Here is an 8,041-nt window from a genome sequence, read left to right as displayed (position 1 = left end):
TTTGGATTGATGATCGGCAGTACCGCACGCTCCAGCCTTTGCATTAACGCCTCAGCAATGGATCCTGATATTGGGGATTCCATTGTAGTTCCTCTCAGCTGTTGATATATTTGTCAATCGAAGGCAAAGTTTGTATCCATGCAAAAGTCCAACAGTTTGCATATACTTTCAGGTTTCATGGCTTCTGTCGTGTTTGGATTATTCCGAAGCAGTTCTGCTGTGGTTTTCCGTGCGAGGGACGGGTAGTCCTACCTTACATCAAGAAAATATCGGAACTCGCAACCAGATTATTGGCTCAAAAAGGAATCTTCATGGCCCACAAATCCAATGCCACTCTAAGGAAATTAATCTCTAGACCAAAGCACAACCTGGACAAATCAAGTGGGACAATGTGATATACCAAATCAACTGCAACAACTGCAACAAATTCTACGTTGGACATACTGGGAGGAAACTATGTACACGGATAAAGGAAGGCAACGCGGCTGTCAAGAGACTAACCCCCTGTCCTTGATATCTATACACAAGGACCAAGAAGGCCACAAAATCAATCTGGAAAACGCAAAAATTTTGGCATACGAAGACACGCGACACGGAAGAGAATTCCTGGGAGCATGATACTCCACGGCAGATTCGATCAACCGGTGCATCGAACTAGATCCAATTTACTCACTCTACGAGCAAATGACCAACATCTCAACCGGAACACTCAAGGAGGATCGAATATTGGATTCACAAACAAAGAAACAAGGAACTCCTTGGAGTCAAATCAATAAAGGTACAAGCCGGAACTCGGAAGGACAAAGGTCACTCCAACATCGACCAGACTACGACGGCGAGAGATGCCAAACTCAAAGGTCACGTGGGCATTGGCGAATGAGGACACGGGATAACAGAGCAACCAATAGAACCGCCCGACCGAACAACTAACCGCGGTCAAAGGTCATCCCCGGCTAGCAGCACATATATTAACACACACGTAACACTACTCAACGCACAACCACTAACCCACCCTTACGCACAACTTCGCTCCCCAATGACGCACTAATGATGTCACCTCGATTAGTGATGAAACTTTTGCAATCAGCGAACTAGCTAACGACCAACGATGGCCTTTGTGCAGCACATTCGGCTAACAGACACCATAGGGGAGAGATTCAGCCGAGATCTAGTTGAGTCTGCTACTGAGGTGAATAGCTCAGGTAGCATAGACGCTGAACTAGGCAAGTTGATTTCAAACTTTTCATCAACCGATGTGGCATCATCACTGCGGGAACGGGAGGTGTGCGGTGGTACACCCGCGTCGCTATACGTATTACTAGTCGGGAACAAGCTTAGTTGTTTGCTCGGTTCTATTGGTTGACCAGTTACCCTGTTTACTGATTGGTCGGTGACCACGCTACCATTGAACTCGACTTCTCTTAATCTTGTCCTTTGTTTCGGGATGGAGTGACCCTTGCCCTAGACTTCTTTGGGTTTTACTTTTTGATTTGACCTTTTACGAATTCAAGAAGTTTCATATTTCCTAATTCTGTGCGAGGCTGTGGCTGACTGAAGTGAGCAGTGATGTGACATCAAATGAAAGTATGACTTTATCGTCTTCCATACTGAAGTTCCGTAGTTTGCGTAGGAATTGACCTGCATTATTGATCGCGTGTTCCGAATCACTTGCAGGAACCCTAACTCACAAATTAGCCGGAGACTTATGGAGAAGATTCCAACACTTAATTTCTGGATCGGAACACCCTTCCTAGCTACCAACATTTCCCTCCATAGAACAGCAATGACTAATGACAAGCGAAACTTCAGTGACAATTCTCCAAGTTTGCTCAGCTGAACTGCCTATATATTCTTTGCAACGGATTGATATACGGCTAAAAATATTTAGAGCTGGTCTCTAGGAGGAGGGCTTGATGAATCCCCTCTGTTATTAAACTTTCTGAAAGGATATGAATCCCCATAGTTGAGTAATGTAAACGTCAGTTACATCCTTTGAATGACAGATTCGCGTGTTGCAGGATTTTTAGCGAGGAGCGCACTCTTAGGGACGCCGTCCACAGTACTCCTAATGGGTCGTTTCTTGTTGTTCTTTGGTGTTTCTCCTTATTAAAGGGAAAGTCTGGTGAAATTTTTCCGGGTCGCCAAAATCATTTCCTTCCTGAGCATTGTCTAGTGCTTCCACCATTCCTTTTATCATTCCAGAGCTCCAGATGGCTCGATGGTTAAGGTGTGGATGGACTTATGCGAATGGTCGTTGTTCGTACCCAACCTCTGAATTCTCGACTGCTCCTAGCCAGGTGTAAGTGACTTGACACTTCTTTCAGGTGGCACGGCAGTTAGGGACCAAAAGGATGTTGGAGTGAGAACCTTTTCTCAGTACGCGGAATAGCCAGAATCTACTCTCTCCATTTCCAAGACAGATTAGCCTAAAGACAACCATTCAACCTGTGTGACTTAAGTATTATGTACGTTCGCTTTCGTCTGGTTGAAATTTTTTTTATACGCTTCATTCTGAAAGTATAAAAAAGTAGTCAGTAACAATCAGTGGAACTCAAAGGTGTGAAGTTCCGCAGAATGGTAACTTGAGATAATTATAACCTGTACCAGTCAGTTTCATTCCCTCTCGGTTCAGTAACAACAAACTGCTTGAAAGTACATTTGCTTGTTTCCTCGCAAATGTGTGCGTACCAGCAATGGCGGATAGTCTGTTGTTTGCACGAGATAGTTGAACAACCGAAACCTGACCGGGCGTTGATTGCTTTCGAGCGTTCAAAGTATGAAGGCAGGATGGGAAGTTGACTTTAGTTTTACACGCTCACGGTTATCTCACGTAGCGAATGTTGCGTGGAAGCAAGCCCGGAGGAAAAGTTTATAGAATGATACTATCCAGGCTTACATGATAGATCTCCTCCCAACCGCACGCTTGGGGTCAACAGAAGCTTGCGGGGGACTGCAGTGCTCTGAGATATTGAAGATGGTTTGTTAATGGGACTGCTGGAAAAATCTATTCCCGGTTGTTTAAGGGTGTCAGATTTCGAGCGCTGTGCCCTTTGTGTTGTAATTTGTGTTTTATCCGATAGCACGCTACTGCACAGTGGCCCAGATCGAACAACATAGTTCTGTTAGAGTCTCAATCGGGGCCCTTTTGTTGACCGACTTACATAAAATGCAGGGAACGAAAAAGTGAAGTGGGAAATCGGATGTCAGGTTCAGTTTGTATGATCTTTTAGAACAATGCCAGCCATCATGGATACCAAGTACGCTTTTATCTAACTGCTCCCTAAATCTTCTCCAAATTATGAGTCTCTGTGATTCCACTTTGTAAGACGTCGGGTGATAGTTTCAAATTCGTATTTGCTAGGGAAACCCAAATTGGTTGAGAGTGAAAACCGGTTAAAAAATATATCTGGCCTGGCCACAGTCATGAGCGGACAGACACAAAATGTCCACTAAAATGGTCAAATTTTTGGGCGAACGCTTTTGCCCACGACCAACCCCAGGTGAATGTCAGCAGAAATTCCGCAGCACTGACTACATCTAGATGCGATTTCGAAAGAGCTGATTGTGGTCAGACCAGATGCAGGTAGCAGCCAGATAGGACCAGAATGACGCATTGAAGAAAACATGAAAACTTTTCGGCGGAATGTTGTAGTCCCTCTGACAATGATGCAAAAATGTGCCAGTCAGGGTTCATTACTATTCATTTCTCAAGTTCTCCCCATTTGTTTTACACGAATGAGCCCCAAGAAAACCGCGTCCCGTTTTATGCGCTCTTCGGTATTTTTGAAGCGCAACAGCCCTGCCTTCCACTCAGTATTCTAAGCAACATACTTCGAATGTTCCTAAAATGTGAAAAGTTAGTCCGACTACTTCGGCCTTGAACTAGAGCTAATTTACTAATACTGGTCATGATTTTTGGTCACTATTACCCCAGACATTCGTTTAAATCTGGACGGCTGGGTTAACAGGTCTGGCAGTGCAAGCAACAGACGGTGAAGTATTGCCGAACCTTACCTCACAGTGGTGTACAGAATGATTGCTCCATACTCTGTAACGAAAAGACCCGTTGATAGCACTGACCTGACCGTCCGGCCAGCGATACTGTCGGCTTCTCATCCAAGTCTCACCGCTGGCTGGCTGTAAATTCATTTCCGCTATATTCAAATCATTTGAATATCTGTGGGGAAATCAATATTGCCACTTCGGTTGTGTTTTTCTAAGTAGATTTAGCTATTTCCAGAGGCTGGTCCTGTTTATTTTACTCCAGCTTGTTTTCGTCTTTTGTTGTTCGGAATTTCACCTGCTGAGTTTTCATTCGTCCAACTCTAAATTACTAGGGCATTTTGAATCCGAGGTGTTCAAGTATTCCGTGACCTCCAGCTTCCACTTGTTCTTCTGTGACATAGTCACAAGGCTTTTCTCTTCTACACCATATTCAAACACAAACTAGTCAACCCTTCTCCCACACAGCAGCTTCACACCAGAATCGATTTCACAACAATCTGTGTGCACGCAAAGTTCAGCAAAATCTGTCCACGTTAACACGTGATAGATTATAAGTGAGAAGTATGTGTACTTATTTTGGCTGAACGAAATGACCACGTGGGGATCGATAAGCAACAATGAGCGGGTGAATCGGGCAAATCGCAGATGATTTATGCTCCAAATGATTAAAATTCTACTTGGGCAAACATTCTACGAGCAATCCGTCATATTTGAGCGTTGATGACACGAAGCACACATTGGCGAGGGGAGCGAGTGGGCGTTATCAGTTGAACGAAAGTGAGTTTCGCTACACCAAGTAACGAAACGTAGAGAAACACCTGCATTGATCGCATTAAATTTAGACGAAGGAAACCATATGTTCGACTGAGTCGACATTAGCGGTGCGTCACAGTGTGATCTACCTTTCAAACAAGGGACAAAAAACCAACATTATATTGATTAAACTTGGCAATCGATTAGTTCGAAGTAAATGTCCCGGTATCGAGGAGTGTAGTTTAAACGACGACCACCGTTGCATGTCTCAAATAAGTTTAGGATTGTCTCTCCCAAATATTCGGATATTTACATCAATCGCCGCATTGAGAACAATCAATTGGGGGAACGAATATTCACGACGGAGAAAAAATGAGAAAAAATGAGTTGCGACAACTGTGGTTCCGGTGGGATATGTTGGAAAGGCGGTGGCTTGACTGCCTCCATATATTTCCATTAAAAAAAGTCACTCTTCGTATCTATATCAGTATTCGCAAATATCACTTAAGCTTGCTATATTTCCTGAACAAACGCAATTGCACTAAAACCCACTTCGGAAATCAATTGTTCCAGTATCACTGAAGGATTACATCCAACTCTCCGCCAAAAAATCTCACCAGTCTTACTTGATTTCTCGTCACAGTGAGAACTAGCTCCATAAGACCTGTAAACTCCAGCATTCAGTCATCACAGTTAAATTCTAAAACCCGACTGTACTGGTAGTCCCGTTGCTGTGTGAACAAAAATCAACAATCACGTGAAAAATACTTGGAACCGATTGGGTAGTCATTGTTTTCGAAAAAAAAGTTTGATGACAATCAGCAGATTTATCGCTGGGCAGCGTTTCGCTTTTGACACAAAAGCTTCGTCAGGCCAAGTGACTAGGTGCCGAGGTTGGTTGAGATTTAAGGAATTCGTACGCTTTGCCAGCAAGGTCGCAGGGCTTCTTTTGGAGATGGACGAAGTCCTCATGAGTTCTGACATAATCTCAATGTACACAAACATCCCTAGGACAGATGCTCTGGAGGTTGTTACTGGCAGACACGACACTCAGGTAACGGACACAACTCTCGGTGGATGAAATAGTTGAGTGCATAAGAGTGTGACTGAATCTTGATCACTTTGTTTTTGACACAACTGTACTCACAAGAACAAGGTCTTGCAATAGGATCTGCAATATCTCCAGTTTTAGCTAATATCTATATGGAGGACTTCGAACAAATAGCCTTGGCCGAATATCATTGTCCACCCAAAGTTTTATGGCGTTATGTTGACGACACCCTTGTTTTAATCAAGCGATATAACGTGAACAACTTCCACGACTATCTCAATAGTTTAAACCCACACATTAAGTTTAGCATGAAAATAGAGTCCACCTCGGGCAAATTACACTTTCTGGACTGTATAACACATAAGATTGGTGAGAAAATAAAAACCATTATCCACCAGAAACCAACAGACACAGGAACCGTCTTAAGCTATTCATCAGCACACCCAAAGTCCGTGTATACCACTATTGTCTCATCGATATTTCATCGAGTCAGAGCGCTGTACACAGCAGAGATCGACCGAACTGCAGCTCAAATCGAGATTACTAGCAGACATCAAGAAATAGGATACCAAGTGTTTGATTAAGTGTCAACTAAGAAAGATATTGGCTCTAGTATCTAGACCCAGTAAGGAATCGATTGGCACAGCAGTCATTCCAAATAAAGCAGGAACATCGGAGGTTGCTCGAACTTGTTGAACTTAGCCAACATTCGAGTAGCCTTTCAGAAGGGAAGAACGCTACGCTCATTTTTGTGTAATTGAAAGATCCCTTGCCGGTTGAAAGGACTAGGGACTGTGTGTACAAAAAATTAACTGCAACGATTGTGCTAAGGTTTATATAAGACAAAATGCCAGGGAATTGCACACCAGAATTGATGAGCATAAAAGAAGGATAAACAAACCACCAAGGAATGCAGAAGAATACCAAAGGTTGGTCGAAGACTCAGCGATTGCGGTGCATACCTTAAACACAGTACATAGAATAGATCTGAAGAATGTGGAATTTTTAAGACGGGGACTGCGATTCACACCGCAGCGTGAGTAGAATCGAAAGTGTGGAACTGGCGAGCGTATAGAAAGCGGTCTTAGATAAGCCGAGTTGACACGTGACTGTGGTTGTCAATCCACGTAGAATCAGTAGCAAAAACGGGGGCGGGGGTGGAAATTCCAACCCGACCAAAGGTCACAGCATCCCTCTTATACAACTATCTTAGCACTAGCTCATCCACACAGAAGGTTCAAACGACGTTCAAGAGGGACGATCAAATGAACCGAACCAGAAGATTTAGACACTAGGCTAGACCCAAACACATGTAGGTTTCCCCATCGACCCAACACTTGTTCAACCAACCTAACGCACAAAGATCTTTCGGCCGACACCCAACAGATTCAGCTGATTGGTTCTCCTTCCGCCTTAAAACTCGACAAACCTCGGAACCTAGTCACTTGGCCTGGCGAAGCTTTTGTGTCAAAAGCGAAACGTTACCCAGCAATAAATCCACCGATTGTCACCAAAGTTTTTCGAAAAAAAATCAACAAGCATACTTTCTTTGCCTAGAGGTCCATCATGCCCCAGTGAAGAAGATCGGGACGGCTGGAAATGATCTGTGATCAGTGCATGGTTCGTAACTCTTGCTGATGATATTGGTGATGAAAATCAGGAAGATGAGAGTATTGTTCTTGTGTCTGTTACACATATATCTCCAATTCCGCTATCAGGGAACGTAAAGCTCGGATACCAATTCCAAGTCATTAGTCCTAACTCAGTAGATCTCAAATGGAGGAAGATTCGCTCCGGGTGCGAGTTTCAGTGGTTCAGGGAAAAATAAATGGCCTCAACTCTGAGAACAACATCTACTGGGGGAATACCGTTGGCTTTTTTGTCGGTTTTTCTGGAATAGGAATCAGCTAGAATGTGCGAATGGATTTTGCAACCCTCCGTTAGTTTATTTATCCCTCATTGGTTCACTGTTTGTTGTGCTATCTGGCATACCTTACTCGGCGTCAATCTCACTCTTGTTAGGTTCCTAAAAAGCAACTGCGCTCGATTTATTCACGCAATAATAGGTTTCTACAGAACCTACGTGGGACGTCATTGGGAAACATTAGGTCTCATTTAACCACTATTTCTGGATGCCCACTTGTTGATCAAAATTACTTGAACTACGAATATCAACATCATTGTAATCACCGCGGTTTCATCATCACCATCATCATCACCATCAACATCATC

This window comes from Opisthorchis viverrini (assembly GCF_000715545.1).
Source record: "Opisthorchis viverrini unplaced genomic scaffold opera_v5_404, whole genome shotgun sequence".
NCBI lineage: Eukaryota > Metazoa > Platyhelminthes > Trematoda > Opisthorchiida > Opisthorchiidae > Opisthorchis > Opisthorchis viverrini.
Note: the sequence above shows the minus strand (reverse complement) of the source record.